The 27730-nt window shown below is 43.9% G+C and overlaps 1 protein-coding gene across 1 annotated transcript in view; it reads left to right on the top strand.

Annotated features, from left to right (window-relative positions):
- Window positions 1–3798: 3798 nt before the first annotated feature.
- The window catches only part of gpr4 (G protein-coupled receptor 4), a 63823-nt gene continuing 39891 nt past the window's right edge, over window positions 3799–27730 (top strand). Inside the window, exon 1 of the mRNA XM_030067094.1 lies at window positions 3799–3846. The gene's annotated coding sequence lies outside the window, so the exon portion shown is untranslated. The remainder of the gene's footprint in view (window positions 3847–27730) is intronic.

The following is a 27730-nucleotide window of genomic DNA, read 5'->3' as shown; positions in this document are numbered from 1 at the left end:
CGAGCGGAGCAGCGGGCTGAGCTGGATGTAAGTCACTCGTCAGGTTTCTCCTCCTGGAGGCAGAAGCTCCTCGCTCTGCGTGAGGCGCAGCGGGAGCCGGGGCTTCCAGCGGCTCCATGCTGCTTTAATGTGTTCTAATGGGACGTAATGAGTTTACTGCCGGGAGACGCTTTACTCCAGGAAGCTTGGCTTTCACTTTACTGCTGTTTAAATATCATGTACACACACATAAATACGTGTGCATAAACACACACACACACACACACACACACACCCTTTCCACACCTGTTTGTACTTTTTCTCTTCATTGTTTTCCTTTGTATGTGTCTTTCTGTCTTCCTTCCTTACTTTCTCATGTCTTGTTTCTTTCTCGCTTTCATTTCATTGAGAATTGCATGTTTGTGTTGTATTTGTTTGCTGATACTGATTGCTCCAGGTTTTACTAAAATGCCCTTTTTTCTTTCTTTCTTTCTTTCTTTCTTTCTTTTATAAAATTGGCCAAAGAGAAGGATGTCTAATATGTCTTTTCTCTGGAGAGAGAAAAATTCAATGGCTGGGTTCCCACAGTTATTAGACAGTGATTACTTTATTTGCCCTTCGGCCCTCTGTCACCATGGCAACATGAAGATGGGAGAGAGAGAGAGAGAGTAATGTCCGATGTTCTTTACTAAAACATCACAAAACAGAACAAAGAAACTTACTAAAAGCACCTGAAAAACTCTTGTACCCTCCGTGCACACACACACACGCACACACGCACACACACACACACACACACACACACACACACACACACACACAAAACCAAAAGACAATATTTATGGTACTGGCCGCCCCCTCATCGCCCTCTCCCACCACACATTGTGCAGCGCCCAAACATTCATTCCTCATTAATAAAAACAAAATCAAATCCATGCTACTCCAGCCTAAGGTGTGCAGAGACTTTGAGCATCTGCAGCACCTGAACGCCTCACCTGGTCGCTGCAGGCTGACCAAACGGCCAGCTTCACCCGGACAAGCAGAAACTTCAGTGGCCGCTTTAGCGTCAGAGTACGCAGGATGGTGAGGGAAGCGTCCCACACAGAAAGCCTCACAAGGCACTCAACAAATCCTAAACACATGTTGTCCGCTCACATTGCAGAAACACACAGAGACAGCAGTCTGTGAATGAGATTCTCCACAGAACAGGACAATTATCCTCCTCCCAGCAGCGGGTCCCCTGGCCTCTGAGGAAGTGGCAGCTTGTAAAGGGACTCTTCCCCTAAACCCTGCGGTGCCTCCTCTTTATTTGGACAGTCCAATGCTAACACTCAGCTAACCAGCAGGTGACAAGAAGCAGATGCTCAGCAAAGTGTCACTTGTGTGTTTAATGCACGTCAAACCTCACCTCAGCATATCCCTAACATCAGCCCTGCAGCTCACTGAATATCTGCTTTCTGCACAGTTCATCTGAAACTTAATAGACTTTTAATGGCACATCACGACCAGAGGGCCTGAGACAAGCGTCCGATCACGTGCCAGTGTGAGCAGATTATGTCAGCGTCAGGCAAACAGATGCAGTTCATCACCCCCAAAATATAGGCCTACACTGAACTGCACACTGCAATCACAGACTAGAGGACTTCAACTCCCACAAACCCCTGAGTCTGAGAGTTTGTTAGGCTGTTCGGATTGGACGCGTCTCTGGTCGTCTTTCATCTCCAAACGAAACACCTGCTTGTGTGATGCGGCGCAGAAAGCTGACATCAGCTTATGTTTCTGTTAGGCAGCTGTGTGAAATGATGTGAAAAAAAGAGAAAAACATCTGACAATGTTGAAACACACCACTGCAAAGCTGCAAAAATAGATAGATAGATAGATAGAGGTATAGACATTCATAGATACATACATACATACAGTTTTGATGAGCAGTTGAGGTTTGATGGCCGCAGCGAGTGTCATGACTGGCTGGTATTTGAGCCTGAGGAACAAATTGGGAGAGATAATTAATTGAGGGAGCGATGTGCTGTGCTCTGAAAATAATTTTCTGCCCTGGTATTTTTATTTTATCACAGCTCATGCAGACGAGCAGCGGAGATTTGCCATTATGGGTTTGTCTAAATTGATAACATATGGCACACATCTGCAGCAATAATCGTGGCTGTTCTGAAGCAATTTGTGTTTTAAAGCTGGGGCAGGTGGTGGCAGCAAATGGCTAATGAAGTTAACTTCACACCCACAGGGCCGTGCTGCTGATTTTGAATGTTTGGCACATTTACGGAGCTTACCCACATTTTGCATGGCGACAAACCACTTTGTAAATCATGTGATTGCACTAAAGATTTCACAACATATCCTCAAAATTTTTAATATGAATTTTTGGTTGAAACAGCTGTCCTATGATGTTCTGCTTCGAACGAAGTCGTCACCGTTCATTAACCACAGAACTGATAACTGGCGGAAGGGATGTTTCACTCCACCCAGTTTCACATCTTCAAGCCACAGCAGAGGAGGACTTTTGTGGAGGACTTTATTCCACTGATGGAATACTTTCATATCGTCGTGGAATGAATGGAAAGCAGGGGCTGGAGGAAAGGGAGGAGAAATGATATCAGAGTTGTAAAATACCACTGCTTGCTCAAAATATTCTAGAAACACTAAGTGTGTACAAAATGAGCAGTGTGGTCCTTTAAATGTAGTTTGAAGCTCTTTGGCCAGCATTAGGGTGACCAGAGGAGAACGGGTGAAAACTCAGGACAGGGGATGAGTGTAGTCACGTGACCACAGTGGGCGTGGCCTCCAGTAAGCCCCATTCAGTATGAACACTAACAGTAAACAGTGGAGTACTTTTGTTCATGAACCTGAAGTCAACTGTCTGTCATTTGGAAAAAGAAATACACAACTGTGAGAGTGTGAATCATTATCTGTTACATAAGATTCATTTTACATTATTTCCCAAAGCAGCTTTACACACACACACACACACACACACACATTGTACACACATACACACCCATGCTTTCTGCCACCTACCACAAATGGCAACCCCAGCAGACATAATATAATAGAACAATGCAACAACACACATGGCTTACATCAGTAGAGCACACTGCAGCAGACATACACACACACACACACACACACACACACACAGAGAGAGAGAGAGAGAGAGGGAGGGGGGGGAGGGAGAGAGAGAGAGAGAGAGAGAGGGAGAGAGAGAGAGAGCTTTACTATGAAAAGTTATCACCTCCTCTGTAAATGAAGGTGATAAACGGATCATACGGGCTGTGAGTGTGAAACGTGGCTGCCAGGCGCCTTCATGCTGTTAACATATTTTACCACTGCATTTTATTTTATTCACTGATGTCATTTGATTTAGTCTTTCTTCTATTTCTGTTAATATATTATTGTATTGTATTGTATTGTATTGTATTGTATTTATTTCTTTATTTATGTGTTAATTAGTTAGTAAGGCAGTTTTTTTTCTGTTTTTGGTAGCAGAATTTGTGGTAGTATCATGACTGATCACAGACAAAACAATGAACTGTATCCTATGTCAGTAAAGCTCAATGAATTGTGTGTGTGTGTGTGTGTGTGTGTGTGTGTGTGGGGCCACACTGCCTGACTTGCTGACTGCTACACGCCTGGTCCCTCCTCTCTCTCTCTCTCTCTCTCTCTCTCTCTCTCTCTCTCTCTCTCTCTCTCTCTCTCTCTCTCTCTCTCTCTCTCTCTCTCTCAGTGTGCGGGCTGCAGCCGCTCCTCTCGCCGTGTCCCGGGTCTCCGGACAGTTTCAGGTTGGGTTTTTTTTGCGGTGTTTCCTCTGGACCGTGCTGTGTTTTCGGAGGTGACGGGCGCCGGGAGCCTGAGGTGAGTACCGCAGCTTCTCCTCTCGCTTCGCTGTGTTTTCTCATGGTTAATTTCGCGCTGTCCGCACATGCACAAGTGTGAGAGTCAAAGTACCACCTGCTGTGCTGAGCTGCTGGTTATGTACGGATGAGTGAGCGACTCAACATTACAGCTGTCACACACACACACACACACACACACACACACACACACACACACACACACACACACACACACAATGCTGCTCTGCACTGGAACCCTGCACCGCAAATACATTCACTTCTCTGTTCGAGAGAAAAACAGTCATCCCAACAATACTGTGCATATGTGCCAGCAGCGGTCTATGTTCCTGCTAGGAAACACACAGGCTGCTGGAAAGACTCTGCCTATAGGCTCCAGCGCGCCTGCTGAGCACCGACACATAAGGGAATATTATAGGGATATTATAGAGATATTATAGCCATTGTATCGCTGTAAAGCCTACTGCTGAGTACCATAGTGTTGGTATAACAATTATAGGAATATTATAGCTATTCTTTGACTGTAAATCACACTACTGAGTAGGCTACTACAGACTCGCTGCAATTCACAATGAGTAGTAGGCTACATCAGAAATATTATAAGAATATTATAGCAATTGTACAGCTGTAACCACTACACTTGCTGTAAGTCACTATAAGTAGAAATATCATAAGAATGTTACAGCAGTTCTACAGCCGTAAATCCCACTGTTTTGCACACTTGCTGTAAGTCACTATGATTACTAGAGGAATATCATCCGAATACTATAGCTGTAAATCCCACTACTGAGTACTGTAGACTTGCTGTAAGTCACTATGATTATTATAGGAATATTATAGGAATATTATAACGATACCATAGAAGTCAGGAGCACCGACACAGTAAGACAATATAGTGACTGTAAGTCGCTATATTGCTCTTATGAAAATACTTTAGGGGTATCATAGGAGGTAGACATAGACAACACAGAACCATAGTCACCGATCTATCTATCTATCTATCTATCTATACAAAATGTATTCAGCCTGTTCTGTAAGGCTTTCCTGGCAGTGGCTAGTCTGTCATATCAGAAGAATAACATTAGGGTCAGTGTGTCAGCCGATTCATATCCCATAATAATCTGTGAGCCATGTTTTGTCATAAGAATCACAATGTGTTTTGGATTAAACACATTTTAGCATTTAGTTAGTATGACTTATGTAGTATTCATACTGCAAAACTAGTTAGATTAGATATTAACTAAAAAAACTGAACTAAACTGGACTATTTCCTCTCCTGTTTCCCTCATCTCTCCACTTGACCTCTGCTGTGGTCAAAACACCTTCTAGACTTGACTCTGGGTTAATTTACGAGCGCCACTTGTGGCAAAACCAAGTCAAATGCTTTTCAAAATAAAAAAGTGAGTTGGCCTGGCAGAGTTGATGCCGCGGTGCGGCAGGCGCTCATGGCTGTACTGCAGCTCCTGGAGAATTAATAAATCATGAGACCAAACAACAAAATCAGCCGCTTGTCAGGCAGCCCACCGCTCGGCTCAGCGGCAGACTTGGTTCTCCAGCCTGAAAACAGCAGCAGAGACATGTTGGTGTCATAAACAGACAGAAAGGGTGATGTATTCTGTACTGACACATGCTCAGATGTTTCCACACAGTCTACATACTGTATGCTAGACTTGACTACTGACCATTTGGTATTTACGTCTAGTTTGCATTTTACCCCGTCATTTTGCAGTGCATGTATGTAATTACATCTTTACCTCCAGCAATGAGATCAGGCAGGGGTTATGTTGTCACGCGTCTGTCTGTTTGTCTGTCTGTCTGTCTGAAATATGGACCAAAAAGTTGCAGATTTGCCTCAACATGTCTGAAATCTGGCGGACAGATCGCTCTTGGCAACAAGATTGATTAGATTTTGGTGGTGATCCAGATCTGGGGTTTTGTGCCATCAGAAGATTATGTTTTTATTAGCCATAACTGTTGTGCTGCGTTCATGTGCTGCCAGGAGCATCTGACATCTGGACCTTCCCCGCTGGCTGCCGAGTAGCGCCGCATTCACGTGCTTTTGTTGTCAGACTGTCGAGTTTGGAAAATAATCATGAACCTTTGTGAGGGGAGGAGAGATGTGGAGGTGCTCTGCTGCACTGCCTCCACCGCCACGCTCGCTGGTGTTTCCTCCCTTTTTAAATACTAACCCTAACAGCGATGTTTCTGCATGTTTTGGGTTACATTGTGTTACAATGGCCCACCGGACCCAAACCACTGTCATTTTAATATTCCTGCGTGAAAATGAATAACGAGGCATACTTTATTATCAGTAATGTTTTTAATTAACAAATACAGGGCACGCAGGGCTAGAAGTCGGGAGACACTCAACAATGTGTGGCTTCCTCAAAGTCCTCCTCTACCTCTCTGGTAACGCTGTTGAGACACGTGGAGTATCAAGTGATTTTGATGAAATCATTATTATTTTCGTTATTCATCTTCATTTTAATCTTTGGTTATTTTTTGCTGATGGAACCATATGTCACATTGGAAATTAGAAAATCTGATGAGTATTTGTATTTTTGCAGTCTCTGGCTATGATAAATGGTGTCATTTTTGTGATTTTTTTCTTAAAGAAAACATGCCTTTCAGTCCTGGTGGTGGTATGTTGGTCAGGGTGTGAAGGGGCCCCCTGTCTGTTAAAAACAGCTATCAAAGCCCCCCGGGCCCCCTGGTGTCTGGGGGGCCCATTGATAATGGAAATAGACAAGAACGGCCCTGCTGTCAAATCTGGTTTGAAATGAGCTGCTGTCCCGTTTCAGAAAGCTGTCCTACATGCGAGATGTGACAGTGAGTTTGTGAGATTGTGTGTGTTTGTTCCTGTGTGGCTGTCAGCCGCCTGACGAACAGCAGAGCAAGCAGCACTGGACATGAAAACGCTCCAGTCAGCACAAGGAAACAAGGACAAAACAGAAAGTCTGACCAAACTAAACAAAGGCTTCATGCTCACTGTGATGGAGCACGAGGCTGTTTTTTTCATACGGAACATCTGAACCACATATGAATGGCAGCAGATGGCTTCCTCTGAGGGAGGAAAGTGAAGGTGAAAGCTATGACAGTGAACGCTGCTGACAGTGTGCAGACCAACCAGGAAGACTGGAAAGCAGAGGTGCATGAATGAAACCTGCAGCTTGTACCTTGTTCCTTAAAGAACCCTTAAAGAACCCTTAAAGAACCCAGATCAGCAGTGGGTGACAATGGAAGAGCCACATCAGCTTCTTTAATTCTGATTTTAGAGATTTTTCTAAGAGATTTCCTTCAGTCATCAGTTTTATGAACCCTTGCAGAGCTCTCCTACTTCTGGTTATATATTGTGTGTGTGTGTGTGTGTGTGTGTGTGTGTGTGTGTGTGTGCTGTTTTAAGTAGCTCGTCTCCAGTAAAGGGGCGTGCTTCACTGAGCAGTGGGCAAATGACACACTTTAGATAGACATTAATGGTCTTTTTGTAAACACCGTCAGCACAATAACTCCTCTGTTCCTCCCACAGGATTCCTGCTTTCAGCTGCGACGGTTGTGATATTAAAATGAGCAGAATCTCATTCTCTTCCCTCTCTCTCTCTCTGTTTCTCTGTCTCTCGCTCCACTCTCATCTCTTGCCTTCGCTGTAGTGTGACTGTGAGTCAGACCGTCCTCCCCCTCTCCATGTCGCGCCTCTCTCTCTCTCTCTCTCTCTCTCTCTGTCTCTCGCTGTTCAGGTTTAACTTCACCGGTGTGTCCAGAGCACAAAGGGAAAAGCAATAGACAGATACAGATGGAAAAGAAAGAGAATGGGAATAATGATAATAGTTCAGTGTAAACAAAAACATAGCTAACATTAAAATTCAGTGATTAAAGAACATCTTCTCTCTCTGTTTGCATTGCAGAGACATAGCATCAAGCCCCTCACCCGCATACATTCAAATAAATGGCTGTAGTAGTGCTAACTCCCCCCAACCCACACACACACACACACACACACACACATCCATTGTATTGAAGCATTTCCGACCTCAGAGGAAAGATAATCTGTGCCGTTTCAGCTCCGACCTTGAAGGCAGAAGGATGAGTGTGGTTAGCTAACAGCCCCAGGTTTTATTTACATGCAGGCGCCTTTTAACCCCCACACCCCTCACGACCTCACCCTGAACACACACACACACACACACACACACACGTAACCCAGATGACTTGCTCTCCTCTCTCTGCCTGCTCACATTTTCCCTGAAAATAAGTATGGTACACCTTTCAAAAGAATGCGTGTGTGTGTGTGTGTGTGTGTGTGTGTGTGTGTGTGTGTGTGTGTGTGTTAAAAAATAACACACCTGCAAGTCTCGTTTGAGGAACAAACACACATCCTGGCTACACCTACAACTCAACGCACTGGATGCCAGTAATGACAGAACAACATGCATTAGTTCAGCCCTTACAGGCTCAGCTGCTATGAATTAATGTCGTTTAAAGGACCATGTCATTTTGATTCTGCATGTTTACTGTAAAATCTGTATAAAGTGTACAAAATGTATTAAGCTCATGTTTCTGCTAATCTCTTCCCAAAGAAAGCGGCCCTTTGTTAGATCTTTCCTCCAGCCGCTGGTTTCCATTCATTCCACTACGATATGAACATGAACTTTCAGAGCCTTCACACTTTCTTCACTCCAGTTTTCCATCAGCGGGATAAAGTCCTCCACATGAGTTTTCCTAAAAGCAGCAGCACTGTTGTGTTTTCAGCCGCAGGAGCAGGACATGACAAGGCGGCTGCTTCATCCACAAACTCACATTGGACACGTTTGATGATGTGTTGTGAAAGCTTTAGTGCGCCTGAATGACTTGCTGTTGCTGCGCACACTTTGCTGCGATGTGAGGGGTGGCCACTTTGTAGGTCGCACATTCAAAATCACTGATATGGTCATTTCAATATTTCATTTTGAAAGTAAGGAAGCAAACTAATTAATTTCATGTAAATCAGTGGCGAGCGGTGACGTTTTTGTGTAGTCATGCTGTGGTCCTAATTTCATGTGAGCGCCCATGAGGGCATGAGCTCGAAAATTTTTGGGCATTTATTTATTTATTGATAAAAACGCATAATATGGTTTTTAACTATACTATATCAACTCGACAACTCGATTTTGATAGACACGCGTTCGCATTTTGCCCCAATGTTACCAACAACGTGTTGAAATTTACAGTGTGAATGAAAGCGGAAATTATTAGAACGGCCGGATGATGCAGTAATAACCAGTTACAGAGTCAAGCAAATGACACATGAACATGCTCACAATGTTACCAACAAAATGTTGGAATTTACCATGAGATCGGAACTATTGGGACGTGCCACGGGGTGATGCAAACACACAGCAATGTCACCAGCTAGCCTACATGGTCAATGAAATGACACACAAACATCAGACAGGCTCCGCACCAAAGTGATAAACGTCAGAGAACACCTCTTTTTCAGAACACCAGTAGCCTAAATCGATGAAACATGCCAGGTTACTCAGCTGAAGTTGTATTTTCACCCATTTTGATTGGCACGATGCAGATGAAAGAACAAACTAATGTTAACGTTCCCGTACTAGCTAGCCAGCTAACGCCGTTAACGGTAGCTAGCTGTCAAGTGAATGACTTGCTGTTGCTGCTGAACATTTCAAGCGAGCTGCTACGTAGCTACTCGTGTTGCGCATGCGTCTTCTGAAAAGCTGATTAGCAGACAGCTTATTTTCCATTCAAAACGCCCACGTACAGGAAACACCGGCTACAGAACTACTGTCAATACTCGTATCACAGAGCGCATGAGCACGTCAAGCTGTCAACTTTCCAGCATTTCACTAGCAAATTGAGATAGATACGTGTATATAGGCAGCGGTTTGCAACCAAAATGATAGAAATAAGGTATATTATAAAAGGACACACTAGGAGACCAACATTTTAAAGATTTTAATTGAAGGGCTTGGGCATGCGCTGCATTTATAGCTTATTATGACCACTCGCTCCTGATGTAAATTAACGTCCCCGAACACTTTGATAACCCCTTGAAATTTGCCTTTGAGTGGCTCCAAACCGACATATCTGCTGGGTGTGTCCTGTGAACATGGAAGCTTCATCACACTTCCACTGAATGAAATATTCAAACCCGTATGTTTTATGGCAGCAACATTACAGCAGATGGAAAATATTTACGTGCAGCATGGACAGATTGTCACGAGCCGGTGTGTGAGCAGGCGGGGGTTTGGGGTGGGGCTATTTGCATATTCATAGATCTGCGCATACTTAATGAGGCCAAGTTGTAAAGTTAAATTTACGCCTTTTTAAGACATGAGCAGCTGTTTTTCTCTATATGCGATATTGACAAACAGAGATAATTTTTAGTTTAATCAGTGGCTTGATGTCGATTTTGAAATACAGTTTTGTGGATTTGAACAAAGCTCAGCCACGCGGCGATGACACACTGACTGATGGGACGTGCAGCGTTGGAGTGGCTCATCTCCTTCTTACTTCTCCTTTTGTGTGATTTTGAAAGTAATTTCTCCCCAGCTCGTGTGTTTCTTCCTGTTATTTAAAGTCCCGTACAGAGCAGCTGTCTGGTTTCCTTACTGGCTGCTTGCTGGTCATGTGTCTGTGTGCTGGACGTGCTGCTTTCACCGACTGACCCTGAAAAGCTGCTGCGCCACTGCCCAGGACTTCACCCTGCCTGAGGAGAGACCTGTAACGCCTCATTGACTGTGTTCATCCTATCATATCACATTATGCCCTCACACACACACACACACACACACACGCACACACACCGTTGCTCTCTTCCAAGTCAGGCGTTGCAGTCATGGTCAGGGTTTTGGTTTTATTTTTCCTCTGTTTCTACGTGTGAGTTTGTTGGAATCAGAGCCAGATAGATGAAGGAAAGGAAAGGAAAGGAAAGGAAAGGAGGAAAGAAGATTGGACAAGAACAGAGGAATATAAAGGAAAGGAAAGTAGGGGAAAGAGGAAGAAAGAAGAGGAGTGATGGAGAAGAGGATAGAAAAAAGGAAAGCGAAGGAAATGATGAAACAAGGAAAGTTGAGTAGAGGGAAGAGGAGAAGAGGAAGTGAGGAGAAGAAAGGGAATAAGGGAGGGCAGAGGAAAGGAGGAGAGAAGGAAGGAGACGAGAAGATGAGAAAGGAGAAGAAAACAGGAAGGGGACGAGACGTCGAAAGGAAAGCGGTGGAAAGCGAGAAGAGCGATTAGAGGAATGGACAGGAGGGAGGGAAGTAAGGCGGATGAGATGAGAGGAGGAAATGTAAGAGGAGGAGTAAGACGAGGACAGGAGGATGGGACAGGACAGGAAGGAAGAAATGAGAGGAAAAGAGAGAAGGAAGGAGACGAGGAGAGGAAAGGAGAGGAGAAAAGAAAGAAAGTTAGAGGAGACAAGATGAGGAGAGAAGAGGACAGTGCAAAGAGGAAAAGAAGACAGGAGAGGAGGAGAGGATGAGGGAGAAGATGAGTGGGTGAGGTGTGAGACGCTGAGGGAGGCGCTCTTATCTGTGAGAGCTGTGACGGTGTAATTGCTCTCCAGAGGAGGCCTGATAAGAGGCACTCAGGGCGCCGTGGCTCTCTAATCACTGTGATTAAGGGCCTGAAGCACGGCGCTAACCTCCAGCACGGCCCCGGGCCCGGCACCGCCGTGCCTTCACCATGACACGCCGCGTCACGCCGCCACGTCACGTGAAGCTCCGGCTCTCATTTCAGAGGAGGGATTACACGGCGCCTTAATGAGCTGACAGAACTGTGCGTGGGCGGGCTATGAAGCCCCTCCATGAAGCCCTTAAAATATGCATGGAGGCTGTCAAGAGAAACACAAAGGCTCGGCCTTTTGTCCAGTCGCTTCTGAGCGGCAGCCTTACTGCTGCTCTGTTCAGATCACCACACACACACACACACACACACACACACACACACACACACACACACACTACAAAGACACAGCACGCAACTCAAACTCGGTTATTACTGTTTACAAAAACTAATGAAACAATGAAAACTAGGTGTGAAAAAAAAAATTGTCAACTAAAAGTTGCAAGTTAACAAAACTAAAAAACACTAAAACTAAAACTGTAGAGAAAATGTCTTCTATCAGTTTATTTCATGCACAGGTGGATATCCCTAAACTAACTCTTGTGCAAATTCCCGCTGTGCAATAATCCATATTCAATACCATACTTATGTGCAATAACCTATAGTGCAATAACTCCTGTCCATGTTTGCACATGTACATATTTTTTTATTCTATATATATTTATATTTATATTCCTTTCTTATTTTTCTTGACTATTTGCTCTTTTAACTTGTACACTTGGAGTGGGAGTTGTTATTGTAACAAAAAGTAATTTCCCCCTGGGGATCAATAAAGTATTCTGATTCTGATTCTGATTCTGATATGCAGCTTAGCCTCCAGATTTTTAGCGGGTCAGTTTTACGGCTGCAGTCGCACCAGCAAGACCTTTTTGAGTGTCACCCCTGACACATTCCCCATTTTACAGAAACAGACCAACACTAACTCTGAAACTAAGAAAAACTAATGGAAAACTAAGCATTTCCAAAAAATAGAAACTAAACCAGCAAAAATGCTCTTAAAAACAGATTAAAACTTTGAAAACACAAGGTCAAAACTCAATAAAATTTAAAGAAGCACATAGAGGAAGTTTCTAGGGAATATACAATATAATCATCAGATAAACACCAGAGAGTAACAATCAGTTTAAATGGGACATCAGCCTTTTCATTGATTATTCATACGGTGTGTTATAAGAGAAGGTGTGTGTTGTTAACACACTGGGAGTGCAGGGCAGTTATCAGAATGATGGGGTTAAACACACAACAGGGCAGCTGCATGGTGAGTGACACAACTGTTATGTATTTATTATTCATGAGGTAACAGAATGTAATGGAAGAGACAAAGACCTACTGGGAGCACGTGAGTCACACACACACACACACACACACACTCAGTGATGTGATGAACCAAAAGCTTCATCAGACGGACACGTAAATCTGTTTTTTGTTTTGTTTTTGTCCAATAAGAGGAGAGGAGCATCAGCCAGCCAGCTCGTTTAATCTAATCAGATTATTGAGATTATTGTTGTGCAGAGGCTGAGAGGTGTCATCATGCTGCTCTCTAATTGGTGGGATGAGTCATGAGCCATCACGTTTGGTTTGGCTCGCACCCACTCATTTGAACGCCCCCCTCCCCTCCCCACACACGCACGCACGCACGCACGCACACACACACACTCACACTTGGACTTGTCTGAAGATGTAACGTCCCTGAGCAGAGCCTGGTGGTTGGTTGTGTGTGTGTGTGATGGTGTGAGCGACTCTGCATCAGTTTAACGACGCTCTCTGCCAACCTGCCGCTCGTTGGTTGTCATGGTGATACGACAAGTATTTATTTACCTGAACGCCATTGGACAGTGTCCTCCCCCCTCCAGCACCACACTGCAAAAACTCAAAATCTTACCAAGATTATTTGTCTTATTTCAAGTCAGAATGTCTTATTTCTAGTCAAAATATCTCATTAAACCTAAAATAAGACATGATCACCTCAGAAGTAACTTGTTTTTAGACAATTTTCACTTGTTTCAAGTGAGAATTCACTTGGAACAAGTGAAAATTTGCTTGCTTCATTTGCAAAATTTGCCAGTGGAAAAGGTGAAAATTTTCACTTGAAACAAGTGAAAATTGTCTAAAAACAAGTTACTTCTGAGGTGCTCATGTCTTATTTTAGGTTTAATGAGATATTTTGACTAGAAATAAGACATTTTGATTTGAAATAAGACAAATATTCTTGGTAAGATTTTGAGTTTTTGCAGTGTAACAAGTATTACAGTAACAGGTATCTCAGTAAGAAATCTATTCTATTCTATTCTATTCTCTTCTAATGCTGTTATGTGGTGTTTTGTGAGCGTTCAGATGAATTCTAATGGTTCTTGTGAGTTTGGTTGTTTGGCTCTGGTGTGTGAGGAGGTTTAAATCGTGATAACTGACCTGACATCAGTGATGTGACTCTCCCTGCACCTTCACATCGTTAACTCACCTCCTTCAGAAACAACGGGCTGTTTCTAATCCCTCGCCGCCCAGGGGCCAAACATGAGTAAGTACCAGCGTACAGAGCCCCCTGTTAGAGACAGGGTGTGTGTGTGTGTTTGTGTGTGGCAGTTTCACAACGTCACAAATCAAAAGAGTTTGATTAGCTGTCTGTTGTACTCAGTAAAGGATGCTCGAGCTCAGCAGTGGAGGAAAATGAATTATGTTGGTAATTTTTTCCACCGGCCCCAAAGTGGGTGGGTCGCGCTGGTGCTCCCCATCACCAAGAGACAAGCTGTGCGCCTCCCCCTGAGGCCCAGGGAGAGTGTGTGTCTCCCCTGCCAGCAGAGTGAACCCTCTCACCTCACTGCTGTGTAGAGGTGAGCTCTGTGTCTGCCGGTGCAGGCGCCCCAACAAAGTGTCACCATTTTATGTGTCTGCAAACCAACCAATACAGTGCGCTGAAATGTCAACGTCTCTGAGCCAAAAACATTCTCACAGCCGGTGTGCTGGAGCCTGCGTCAACGCCATGTGACCGTTAACGTTCACGCGCACGCGGACGCTTTTTAGTTTTTAGTCAGACATAAGTTAAGGGATGTTATTTACCTTACCTCCGAAACTGTCAAGGTAAATAACGTCCCTTAACTTATGTCTGACTTAAAGAAACAAAAAACGTCTTACTACTTGGTTAAAGTTAGGGAAAGGTTTGTCATGGTGGTTAAGGTTACGAAAAGGTTTGTCATGGTGGTTAAGGTAAGGAAAAGTTTGTCATGGTGGTTAAGGTAAGGAAAAGGTTTGTCATGGTAGTTAAGGTTAGGAACAGGTTTGTCATGGTGGTTAAGGTAAGGAAAAGGTTTGTCATGGTGGTTAAGGTAAGAAAAAGGTTTGTCTTGGTGGTTAAGGTAAGAAAAAGGTTTGTCATGGTGGTTAAGGTAAGGAAAAGTTTGTCATGGTGGTTAAGGTAAGGAAAAGGTTTGTCATGGTGGTTACGGTTAGGAAAAGGTTTGTCGTCATGGTTACGGTTAGGAAAAGGTTTGTCGTCATGGTTACGGTTAGGAAAAGGTTTGTCGTCATGGTTAAGGTAAGGAAAAGGTTTGTCTTGGTTAAGGTAAGGAAAAGGTTTGTCATGGTGGTTAAGGTAAGGAAAAGGTTTGTCGTCATGGTTAAGATAAGGAAAAGGTTTGTCTTGGTTAAGGTAAGGAAAAGGTTTGTCATGGTGGTTAAGGTAAGGAAAAGGTTTGTCATGGTGGTTACGGTTAGGAAAAGGTTTGTCGTCATGGTTACGGTTAGGAAAAGCTTTGTCGTCATGGTTAAGGTTAGGAAAAGTTTTGTCATGGTGGTTAAGGTAAGGAAAAGGTTTGTCATGGTGGTTAAGGTAAGGAAAAGGTTTGTCTTGGTTAAGGTAAGGAAAAGGTTTGTCATGGTGGTTAAGGTAAGGAAAAGGTTTGTCATCGTGGGTAAGGTTAGGAAAAGGTTTGTCATGGTGATTAAGGTAAGGAAAAGGTTTGTCATGGTGATTAAGGTAAGGAAAAGGTTAGTCATGGTGATTAAGGTAAGGAAAAGGTTTGTCTTGGTTAAGGTAAGGAAAAGGTTTGTCATGGTGGTTAAGGTAAGGAAAAGGTTTGTCTTGGTTAAGGTAAGGAAAAGGTTTGTCATGGTGGTTAAGGTAAGGAAAAGGTTTGTCATGGTGATTAAGGTAAGGAAAAGGTCATGGTTACATGCTACCAAACATCAGGTAGTGAGCGTTAGCTGAAGACGGACAGGGCTCCAGCTGCAGCCGAGCTGCCCAGCTCCCCTCCTGCCTCCTCAGCAGTGTCTCTGGCTCACTGCACGCCACCTGGTGACACTTACAAACATGACGTCCCAACATAACTGTGGTTTGCACCAGTGTCAGATGTTAGCCCTGTTGTGTTGGCTGCTGGGCTGGTTGTAGCTGAGGTGTCTGTGGCTTTAAAGGTGCATCTATATATCTACATCTATCTATCTATATCTATCTGTCTATATCTATATCTATATATATGTATGTATGTATATGTATGGGGGTAGTTTTCTGAGCTTGTAAAATGGAGTTCTGAGGCGTTAAGGCGTCCATCGATCTGCTTGTCGCGCGCTGGTGAGCGGATCAAAGAGTGTGTTTGCTGAAGTGATGGTGTTTTCTCTTGGACTGGAAAAAAAGGAATCCTGGATTTAAGAAGCTTTGAAGGGCTTCCCAGTTTCTCTGTGTGTGTGTGTGTGTGTGTGTGTGTGTGAGAGAGAGTGTGTGTGTGTGTACCTCTGCCTCTGCCTGGCACTAATGCGAAGGAGTGAGTCTGCTTAGTCGATGAAATGATACCTGATGCTGCCTGATGGCCTCCAGATCGGGCAAGAGAGAGAGAGAGAGAGAGAGAGAGAGAGAGAGGAAGCGTACAAAAGAAAGAGAAAGGGGTAAGTCGAGATAAAGATCGTGTGTGTGTGTGTGTGTGTGTGTGTGTGTGTAACTGCTGACAGTCTGACGCCACATCTAACTGCACCCAGGGTGTGATGAGGTCATCGCTGTCTGCCTGTAAACACCGTCAGCCCTGTTAGGGACACACGCACACACACATGTATGCACACACACACACACACACACACACACACACACACACACACACACACACACACACACTCACTCTCCATCTGGGAGATGTCTCCAGTCTGGAGTCAGCAGCACCTGTGGCCAGCATTAGAGCAATTTCAGATGGTCGATAACCATCTGAGATCTCTCTCTCTCTCTCTCTCTCTTCATTTTCCATTGCTCCCTCTCCCTCTCTCTCTCAGAGCTCAGGGAGTTCAGCGGGCGTGTGTCCCTCAGACCTGCTTGGGAAAGTGAAGGAGAAACTGTCCATCAGCTGCAGAGCATGACCGCGCTCCATCATCTTTCCCCGCATATTTAAAGGCTAAAAATACAGAAAATAGAAAGTGAAGCACAAGCGTGACTTGGCTGTGGGTGAAATGTGACACGAGGGTGTTCCAGCAGAGAGTAACCTACTGCTGAAATAAATCTGAGGGGAACGTTTTGATCCAGAAGCAGATGCCCCTGTAGATAGACAGACAGACAGATAGATACTTTATTCATCCCGTGGGAAATTCACAACTTCCAGCAGTATCCGCAAATTCAAGACAAAACAAATTCAAGATAAAAGACATAAGAAAAAAGACACTTTAAAAGGCCAGCAGTAAGTACTACTAATAGATAAGTGGTGAATTAAATAATGTCCAAGTGTGCAAGGTGTGTGGTGTGGAGTTAAAAGCCGCATGGCGTGGGGAAGATTATTTGTCTTATTTCATGTCAAAAATGTCTTATTACAAGTCAAAATATCTCATTACACTTAAAATAAGACATGATCACCTCAGAAGTAACTTGTTTTTAGACAATTGTCTCTTGTTTCAAGTGAAAATTTGCTTGAAACAAGTGAAAATTTGCTTGTTTCATTGGCAAATTTTTTTTCTTGTTTCTAGCTAATTTTCACTTATTTCAAGTGAATTTTCACTTTTTCCACTGGCAAATTTTGCCAGTGAAACAAGCAAATTGTCTAAAAACAAGTTACTTCTGAGGTGATCATGTCTTATTTTAAGTGTAATGAGATATTTTGACTAGAAACAAGACATTTTTGACTTGAAATAAGACAAATAATCTTGGTAAGATTTTGCGTTTTTGCAGTGCAGGGCAGTGACGGCAGCCTGTCACTGAAGCTGCTCCTCTGCCTGGTGATGGCACAGATATGATATGCTATATGATAAATTATTACAGAAAGTTGACCAATACCTTGGTCAAACCCACAAAACTTTCAAAGTGAGAGGCATTAAATTTGTCTCTACGGTTCTCATCACTTGGTCAGAGCTACTAAAAATAGGTCATTCCACTCGTGTCCTCGTGTTTTAGGATTCCTGTTAGATGTTTTGGCACTGGGGAGTCCCGGCCCGAAGTCGTTGGAGAAATCCTTGTTTGTTTTTGTCATTGCTGGAGGTTTGGTCTGACACTCGGGTGCAGCTCGGGACACGTGTCTGTCCGAGGCTGACCCGAGTCCCAGAGCGCGGCGGCCTGAGCCTGACACGGTGGACTACCCTGTCACGCAGCTGTTGTTACCATGGTTACAGCTCGCCTGTTCACCCTGATTACACATGTGTGGGCACCTTATGGGCACTGTTTTGTGTAGGCTACTGGCAGATTATTTGAACACACACAAACACACACACACACACATTACACATTGCGGTGGCCGTGAGTGAAACCGTCCTGAACGTGAGCGTCGTTTCAAAATGTTTTGTCTGGAGCCGCCGTCCCGCCTGGGTCGGGTGTCTGCTCTCTATTTCACACTGAAAAGATCCTCCCAACCTTGGACTGGGTCACCAGCATCAGACGTGAGCTCGGAGAAATCCTGTCGAGACCGGATGGCCGCCGTAGTGCTCACACAGTGTGCTGTGGTCTGCGTGATGCGGACTCAGAGCGCTGTATTCAAGACCTGTGCACCCGAAACGGCACGGGGCACACGGGTCATTCATGTTGGCCCAAGTATGGAAACACCCTTATTGTAGCTGAACACATGCAACTTTTTTGTTAGAGGACACAAACAGGAGTACTCTGAGCTTAGAGCACTGAGGTTTTCTGTGTGTTGGTCAACCCTCATTTCCCTCCGGAGCTACTGAGCTACTTTAGGTTAAAAAAAATAAATAAATAAAAGAAGAAGATTTTTTTTATGAGTTTATATATCTGTCTGTCCTGCTTCCTCTGTCTCTCTGTCCCTGTCTCAGCACCTGTGAGGAGGAGGCCCAAACCGACACACACAGTTTAACTGGAGGTGTTGGCTGTAACAGCAGAGGAGAGACTCTCTCTCTCTCTCTCTCTCTCCTCGTCTCTCCATCATCTCCCTCTCTCTCTCTCCTCTGTCTTTCTGTCATCTCTCTCTCTTTCTCTCCTCTGTCTCTCCATCATCTCCCTCTCTCTTTCCTGTCTCTCCATCATCTCCCTCTCTCTTTCCTGTCTCTCCGTCATCTCTTTCTTTCTCTCTCCTGTCTCTCCATCATCTCCCTCTCTCTCTATCCTCTGTCTCTCTGTCATCTCTCTCTCTCCTCTGTCTCTCTGTCATCTCCCTCTCTTTCTCTCTCCTGTCTCTCCATCATCTCCCTCTCTCCGCTGTCTCAGCGGGGCTGCAGATGGCGACTGGTTTGCTAATGCAGTATTTAACATGATTAGATGAAGCTTCAGGGACCCCGGTGGACAAAGTGGAGTGCCACAGGAGCAAATAGAAGTGAGGTGCATGAAAGAAAAACAGTTTGTAAATGAGCTCAGACGGGCAGCTGCCTGTTGACTGACTGCTAAGTCCCGCCCTGCGAATGCAAACCAGCCAATCATAGCTTTGTAGACGTTGCCCTCTGATGTGCAGCACATACCGTGTATCTGTGGTTTGTCTCGATGCTGAGACACACACAGACTGAACACAGCCGCCTCTGGATACACACTGATGTGTCCTGCTGCACAGTCAGATTCATCCAGATTCACACACACACACACACACACACACACACACACACACACACACCTGTGTTTAGTTGAAGTTATTGTGTTGTATTCGTAAAATGACCAAACCAAGAGTTAACATGCTAACATGATGTGACCCGACCCTGATAGCCAAGCAAAGCAGTTAGCAGGTCAACTAGTTTAGCCTAGCGCAGCCTGACTGACGCAGCGTAAAAAGAGGAGGTGCAGCTGCTTTGACCGGGACACGTTTCCACTCAGCAAAGGAGATAGATAGATAGATAGATAGATAGATAGATAGATAGATACTTTATTCATCCCGAAGGAAATTCACAGTTTTCAGCAGTATCCACAGAGTACAAGATTAAGTAAATCAAAAAAATAAATAAATAAATAAAGAATAAGTAAATCAAAAATAAAGAATAAAAGATGACACCCGAGATCTAAAGATCTAAGTACCCAATGTGCAAAAAACAATGTGCAAAAAAACCCCCAATAAAACCAGTGTGCATCGATGTATACAATGTGCATAGATGTGGGCAATGTGCAAATTTACAGTATAAACAGATGATAAATAAATAGCACCCAGATGATAAATAGATGATAAAAAACCAAAAAAAAAAAACAGTGTGCATCGATGTATACAATGTGCATAGTGGGCAATGTCCAAATTCACAGTATAAACAGATGATAAATAGCAGCAAGCAATATATACACTATAAACGAGGAATATATAAAGGAGGCTCAACATTTGGATAAACGTCATGTTGCATGTCTGATTGAAACTGTGGGGACGGACACAGAGAGAAAGAGCCGTTTAAAGCTGCTTCCTGCTGGAGGAGTGTGTCCAGGACACGGCAGAGGCAGGCTTTTGGAAGGTCGTCCTGTAAAAAGTCAAGGTCGACCCCGACACGGTTAGGTTCAGCAGAAGACACTGAAAACATACATATATAACATGCATGTCTGTTTAAACGTGCAGGAACAGACACACTGAGCAGCCTGTCACACGGCTGACAGCATAGCAACAGTAACTAAGGGGGGCGAGACTTAGGGTTGCTCACCTGAAAGAAAAAGACAGGTAGGATAAAGGTAAACCTGAAAATGTGAAGTCAGGTGTTAGAAAGATCTGAAAAGAAATGTTTATGTGGATCATCACATAAAATGTAGAAGAAATGCATCCACTTATGCATTTCTCATTCATTTTATGTGATGATGCACATAAGCATCTTTCTGACAGTGGCTGCATCATAAAATGAACTGTACCAGCAGTGCATGACAAACATAAATAACAAACCAGGGGAAAAAATAAAGGATAAGGACTAAAGGAGGGCTCTTAAGTTGTGTTTATTGGTTTTATTTTGCAGTTTTGTTCATTTTTCGCAGCCTCTTGTCAGCCGCTGCACGTTTGCTCCCAGTGTGAGAGGTGGTTTCCTCACCTGGGTGCAAAGACCAGTTTAAAGGTAATGACACGCTGGGATAATAACAGGCTCTCGGGGCTGGAGCTGACGGCGTCTTGGGAATCAGCGCCGCCTTTAACTTCTCCCAGCCGCTGTGCTGGAGGGAAACCTCGGCTGTGTCTCTTGTCGTCATCACACAGTTGTTGAAAACGAGGGTTGAAGTTGATATTAACTTCTAAATCCTGGCGTTGCATTAATATCCTGTATCTCCCCTTCCAGCCCTGCTCTTTTAATCAAAATGATAAAAAGAAAAAGAAAACAGGCAGATTTCAACACAAATGAAGACGCAGAAATTCCAATTACTGCAATCGTGTACCTTGAGGAAGTGGAGGGATTGTCTCACTCTGTCTCTTGGAGGAAACTGCTGTGAAGTAAATATTGCTGAAATCTGTGGCAGAGGAATGTTGTAACTGCTGAGAAATTGATCTGAAATAGATCCGAGTAAAATATAGCATCCTGTCTTCTGGGAATTTGCGTTTCAGAGCTACTGGAAGGTGCTGTATTTCATTTTCCGGGGAGCTACTGTTGGAAAAAAAAAAGTTTTGTTGTTGTTGTTTTTTTTCAAGAATGAAGAACAAAATGCTTATTTTCTCTTTAATAAGCGTGTATTTTCTAAATGACACCACCGGGTAAAGCAGATTTAAGGGACCCAAGGGTCGTGAAACTCACTCAACAGCACATAAATGACCAAGCAAACTTTAAATAGCATCCAGGGAACAGAGCTTATGTGGGACTTGCCCCCGTTTTGAAGGAGGAATGAAAAAAGAAAAAAATGTAATGTTTGTCCCTGGCAAAACAAAGCAGAAGCCTGATTAATGTGTGGCGGTGCGACGTCCAAATTCTACTATAAATGGGTAACAAATGGAGGGAAGAGGATGTGATACTGGCTGATGCGTGCTTTGCTCAAGTGTGTGTTTGTCCAGCGTGGCGGCGCGTCCCGACGTGACCCCAGCGGCCGGCCTCCACGCACGGCAGCGTTCGTGAGGTGAGCGCTCGTCCGTCCAAGCCAGCGTCCACACACGGCCGCCGTCGCCGCTTTCTCCTCAGCAGCGGTGGCGAGCAGGTTGGTGACCGCTCAGTGTCCTCGGGCCGGTCCACAGAAAAACCTGTTTGTCTTGTAACCAAATCCAAAATACACTGCAAAAAGTCAAAATTTTACCAAGATTATTTGTCTTATTTCAAGTAAAAATGTCTTATTTCTAGTCAAAATATCTCATTACATTTAAAATAAGACATGATCAGCTCAGAAATAACTTTATTTTTGCCAATTTTGCCAATAGAACAAGTAAATTTTTACTTAAAAATTTGCTCTAATTTGTTCTATTGGCAAAATTTGTTTCTTGTTTCAAGTAAATTTTCACTTGAAACAAGTGAAAATTGTCTAAAGACAAGTTATTTCTGAGCTGATCATGTCTTATTTTAAGTGTAATGAGATATTTTGACTAGAAATAAGATGTTTTGACTTGAAATAAGACAAATAATCTTGGTAAGATTTGGACTTTTTGCAGTGTATACTGAATCTGACTGAGAGGCATTTTGTTTACAAGGGCCTCTCCTATTCTGGTAGAGAGGAAGTTTGAGTTTGCCCTTTTCTGGCGCAGGAAGCATATTCACTCGCCTAATTTGTGTGTGTGTGTGTGTGTGTGTGTGTGTGTCCTAGATTGTGTGATGCCTAACTTGGATGCATTAACAAGTTGCAAACATTTTTTCATTGACATCATGTTGTACTGTAGCAGTTATGGCACAGGTCATATTCTGTGTCACTGTGCCTTTCCACCGGCGTAACAGCAGGACAACTCCTGGAAATAATTTCAGCAATTTAAAAATCAGTGAGTTTCCTCCTGAAGAGCCATAACCTCGCTCCGACACACCATCATCTCACCACGGCAGCGTGTTGACGAAGTGCGTCTCGCTCAGCACCAGGTTCAGGTTCACCTCCACAAGCGGCGTGTTGGTTTTCACACCAGAAAAAAAAAAAAAAAAATTCAGAGGTGAAAAAATCCAGGATGTTTGTTTCAGTGAGCTGGTGTGAGAGACCAAGCGGTGTGTGTGTGTTTGTGTGTGTGTGAGAGAGAGCTTATTGGTAATTTTGAAATGTGTTATTTTATGAAATGTGAAATATGAAATGACCCACCCGAAATGGCTGCTTCACATGCAGGGGTATCTGCTCAGCTCGCTCAAAACCTCGACTGAGGTTTCGAGCAGCGTCTCAGGAAGCCCCCCCCAAACCACACGCTAGTTTCGGGGTTATTATCAGGCTCTGAGCTCACACAGTGCAACTTTAATTTGTCAAGTAGCCTTCTTCCAGGAATCACAGATGCACACGTCCTGCACACCGTCCTGTCCATGTGCCACCGCTGGTCATGTCTGACCTCATGGTGTAAGATGAGGAGAATAGGTTTGTTATGCTGTACATTTTTTTGTTTGCTTTTGGTAAATGCAGTAGTTGGATCATGAGTTGAAAGCTGAATTTGCTCGACCTGTGTGCAGCGCTTGGTACTGTCAGATGCAAGTCAGATAAAATCACAAAAACTGCACCGCTGACTGGACTGGCAGATGGCGTGCTGGCGGTGTGAGCCTTGACGTGATGCCTGCAGGTTCACCGTGTCTCAGATGATTTAGCGTGGCGGCCTCTGGGTCGCTTTTCCTGCGAGGTGAGCAGGGCAGAGCTCACAGAGGCAGCCTTATCAACTCCAACTAAAATAGATGTTCCTGTTTGGGAATTCGGAAGGACAAAATGAGCGGATCCCACCTTTTATTCAGGCATTTGTGAGCCAGCCTGTGGCTGCAGTGGTGGCCTGTAACAGACAGGTATGACTCATCAGATCAGTCAGGACGGCTTTCAAAGACAATCACATTGAAATAACAATATATTATAAATATCATGTATTGTTATGTGGACGTTATCAACCTGTGACTTTGTGCTCATGCCAAAATGTCCCTGTTTGCCTGAAGCTGACTTGTCAGTGATGCTGGGGACATTTTTAGTAGCGTCCATGTCCTGTGGGCGTGGACGGCTGTGGCGGCTGTGGCGAGGCTGCCACACGGCAGAGCGACACACCTCTTCAAAAACAGGATGAACAGCAACACAGGCTTTTTATTTTTTTTTAAATGCAGGTTGGTGTTGGTCCTCATCTTTTAATTGACATACCAGCAATGTCTGCACATCAGTCAGTAGTGGAGACATTCACTGAGAATTCGTTTTAAAACAATAAAAAAAACTTAAAATCTGAATGTAATGTAATGTTATGCTTGTTTGATTATGAAAGAAGTAGAAAACAGAAGATAAGATAAGTAAGATATACACTGCAAAAACTCAAAATCTTACCAAGATTATTTGTCTTATTTCAAGTCAAAAATGTCTTATTCCTAGTCAAAATATCTCATTACACTTAAAATAAGACATGATCACCTCAGAAGTAACTTGTTTTTAGAAACAAATTTTGCCAATGAAACAAGCAAATTTTCTCTTGTTTCAAGCAAATTTTCACTTGAAACAAGAGAAAATTTGCTTGTTTCATTGGCAAAATTTGTTTCTTGTTTCTAGCTAATTTTCACTTATTTCAAGTGAATTTTCACTTTTTCCACTGGCAAATTGTTTCAAGTGAATTTTCACTTGAAACAAGTGAAAATTGTCTAAAAACAATTTACTTCTGAGGTGATCATGTCTTATTTTAAGTGTAATGAGATATTTTGACTAGTAATAAGACATTTTTGACTTGAAATAAGACAAATAATCTTGGTAAGATTTTGACTTTTTGCAGTGAGTGGAGTTGTACACACAGGCATCAGTCAGATGAGAGAGCAGGCTCATAGCTGAGTGTGTGCTTGGAGATTACTATTACAGGACAACAAAATACAAAAACAGGCCTGGGCTCCAGGGGGTCTGCGAGGCTGATCGCCCACATAGAGCACAAACCAGCGGCTGGCTGACAGCGAATATTTCAAAGCTGTTATGAAGTGGCTCGCCTCATCGCAGATATTTGATTGAGCTACAGCGTGCTGACACCACGGTGACACGGCTGCCGTGACCAGCCTGACGTTCAGCCCACAGCTGAGGATGAACGTAAACAGGACTGTGGTGTTTGAGACGCTGATTTAGACGGTGATCTAATCAGCTGTGAGCCGTCAGAGCGGCCCATCAGGGAGGAACGGGGTTTCAGAGGCTGCAGGAAGTAGATGGTGGTGCAGCATCTTGGCCTGGCCCATGTCACTCCACACGACACGCCAAAATAGAAACAGCCAATCAGGCGGGCGAGGACAGAACAGGAAGTGACACAGGAAGCAGCTACATCCTGGCAGCGCGCGCACACACACACACACACACACGTAGAGGGTTGGTAAGATGACACAGAGTCATTGTTTGACTCATTCTCTCTGTGGTTATATATCTGCTGCCTGAAAACATAAATTAATAAATACTTCTCAAGCTTTGAACAGCATTTTAACATCTCCCTGATTGTGTCTTTTTTAATATTTAGTTTTTGAAGTGATCAGTATTGATGTGTCCGTCATGACTGTTGGTGCTGCGGTGTTTGCACTGCCTCATGGAAAACCTTGACAGGCCGCGCAAACTCAAGTTCTCACTCAAAATGGAAATCTGACACTTTTTTTCCCTTAAACTTAAAGTGGCCCTCTTTTTTTTTTTATTGTGTTCAGCGATACTGATACTGATAGTGATGGTGATGCTGATAGTGACAGTGATAGTGATGGTGACAGTGACAGCGAGTGTTAAGAAAAAACTTGAACTGAACTCACAGAGGTTCATTTGCTTGTTTTTTACTGATCACTGATATGGCATGACAAAAAAAACGTTTTTTTTTTGTGGATTAAAACTTTAATTTTTTTTTTGTGGGCAATTTATGTTTGACCGCTTTTGGCTTTGGGCTTGAAACAGTCTGCTGTCCTCTGGCTTGTGTCCAGCTGGGACACGAATATTTTCAGGCTCATTTCTTCACCTCGGGTGTGACTCAAAGGTTTCAGCACCCTGTCATGTTCCAGGGTGTGTGTGTGTGTGTGTGTGTGTGTGTGTGTGTGTGTGTGTGTGCTCTGCTGGGTGGCTCCTGTCAATCAACAGTCTCACCCACCCAACCATCCATCCACACACACACACACACGCAGCAGCCCAGTGGATTAGTGTGTCGTTAAAAGTGCTGATCGCTGCAGAACCTAACCTCTGCTGGAATACGGCCTCTGTGAGGTGCAGCCAGTCCCGTCCCGTCCCATCCCGTCACACCAGCATGGTGCATGAGCTAAACTGCACACATAAGAGGGCAAGCAAAGTGATGCCTTAATTTATCCACCAGAAGAAGAGTGAACTCTTCAGAGGAGGAGGAAAGATGGCACTGTAATAACGCTGCCATAAAAACAAACAAAACATGAGTGGCTTAATGACAACCTCTGTTGTTGTTGGAAGACAAAGAAAATGATATAACAAAAATTATTCCTCATCATAACGAGGTATGAAGCAAGTTTCCCACCATGGCAGTCATATGCCGTCAAAGGAAAAGCATGTATCACACTAGTTATTTATTTATTTATTGTTGTTGCTATGCTAGCACAATCAGGATCTAACACTCTTATTATTTATGTAAAAAGAAAAGGTAGGTAGTCTTCATTTTAAGAGACTTGACCTACTTTTTGTCTTTTTTGTGTTTTTATTCTGTTTAAAAAAAAAAACAAATGTATGCGATTACATGAGTAATTGTAAGGTTAATCGGGACAATACCTGAATATTAATAATTGAGAGTTGCAGCTCTACAGGCAAGAGCAAGACAAGTGTGTTGTTGTGCGGCTGGAGTCTAAAAGAAAGGCTTTTGGTACGGGCCCGGTGCTCTGTATCGGTGGACTCTCTGTGTGGGTATCCAGGGCCACTGACCGGGTCAGTTGTCCCGGGCACGGGGCCCAGAGAGGGGAGGGCCCGCTGTCCGATAACCTGCCTGAGCACACGTCACTGGACACGTCAGGCTGAGGGTGTGGGGTCGGGGGAGATCATCTGGTCCCGGGCCGACACATGGCGGCCCGTCGGAGCATGGGGACAGTGTACCTCTCGCCTGTGTGGGACGGCAGAGTGTGAACAGGGCAGATTCAGAGGCATGGGTCTAGGTGAGGAAACTGGTGATTGTTGTGTGAGTATGCAGCCAGAAAACACTCAGTGGAGAGTTTTGGCACCAGCAACCAAAAACAGAGCAGCCACCTCAGGCTGCCATGTGGCCGGCCGTGGGAAAGAAGCTCAGACAAAGTGGAGCAAACAGAGAGTTCACCTGCAGCTCGTGCACTGCAAAAAGTCAAAATCTTACCAAGATTATTTGTCTTATTTCAAGTAAAAATGTCTTATTTCTAGTCAAAATATCTCATTACACTTAAAATAAGACATGATCACCTCAGAAGTAACTTGTTTTTAGACAATTTTCACTTGTTTCAAGTGAAATGAGATTTTAAGTGTAATGAGATATTTTGACTAGAAATAAGACATTTTTACTTGAAATAAGACAAATAATCTTGGTAAGATTTTGACTTTTTGCAGTGTGGTGCAGGAAAACTGTTTCGACAGCTTTATACACTCACCCAAAGGCAGGTAAGCACGTTTTCATCACATCCTGTGTATTGGCTCATGCACAGAGAGACGTTAGCCATCACACACACACACACACACACACACACACACTGACCCTAGCCCTCACTCAGTTCTTTCCAGACGTAGCAGGCTCTGCTGATCTGATCAGAGCCAAATTAAGATTTGGCCAATAAAGCTCTCTGTGGGAAACGTCACGGGGAAAATGTGGCATTTTTATTGAAGTCATTAAATTCCGCTGCGGGACGTCGGGCCCTCGAGCCTCAAACTCGCAGCGGCTGCAGAG

Source organism: Myripristis murdjan, chromosome 13 (assembly GCF_902150065.1).
Source record: "Myripristis murdjan chromosome 13, fMyrMur1.1, whole genome shotgun sequence".
NCBI classification, from domain to species: Eukaryota; Metazoa; Chordata; class Actinopteri; order Holocentriformes; family Holocentridae; genus Myripristis; species Myripristis murdjan.
This window is presented reverse-complemented; position numbering and strand designations above follow the sequence as displayed.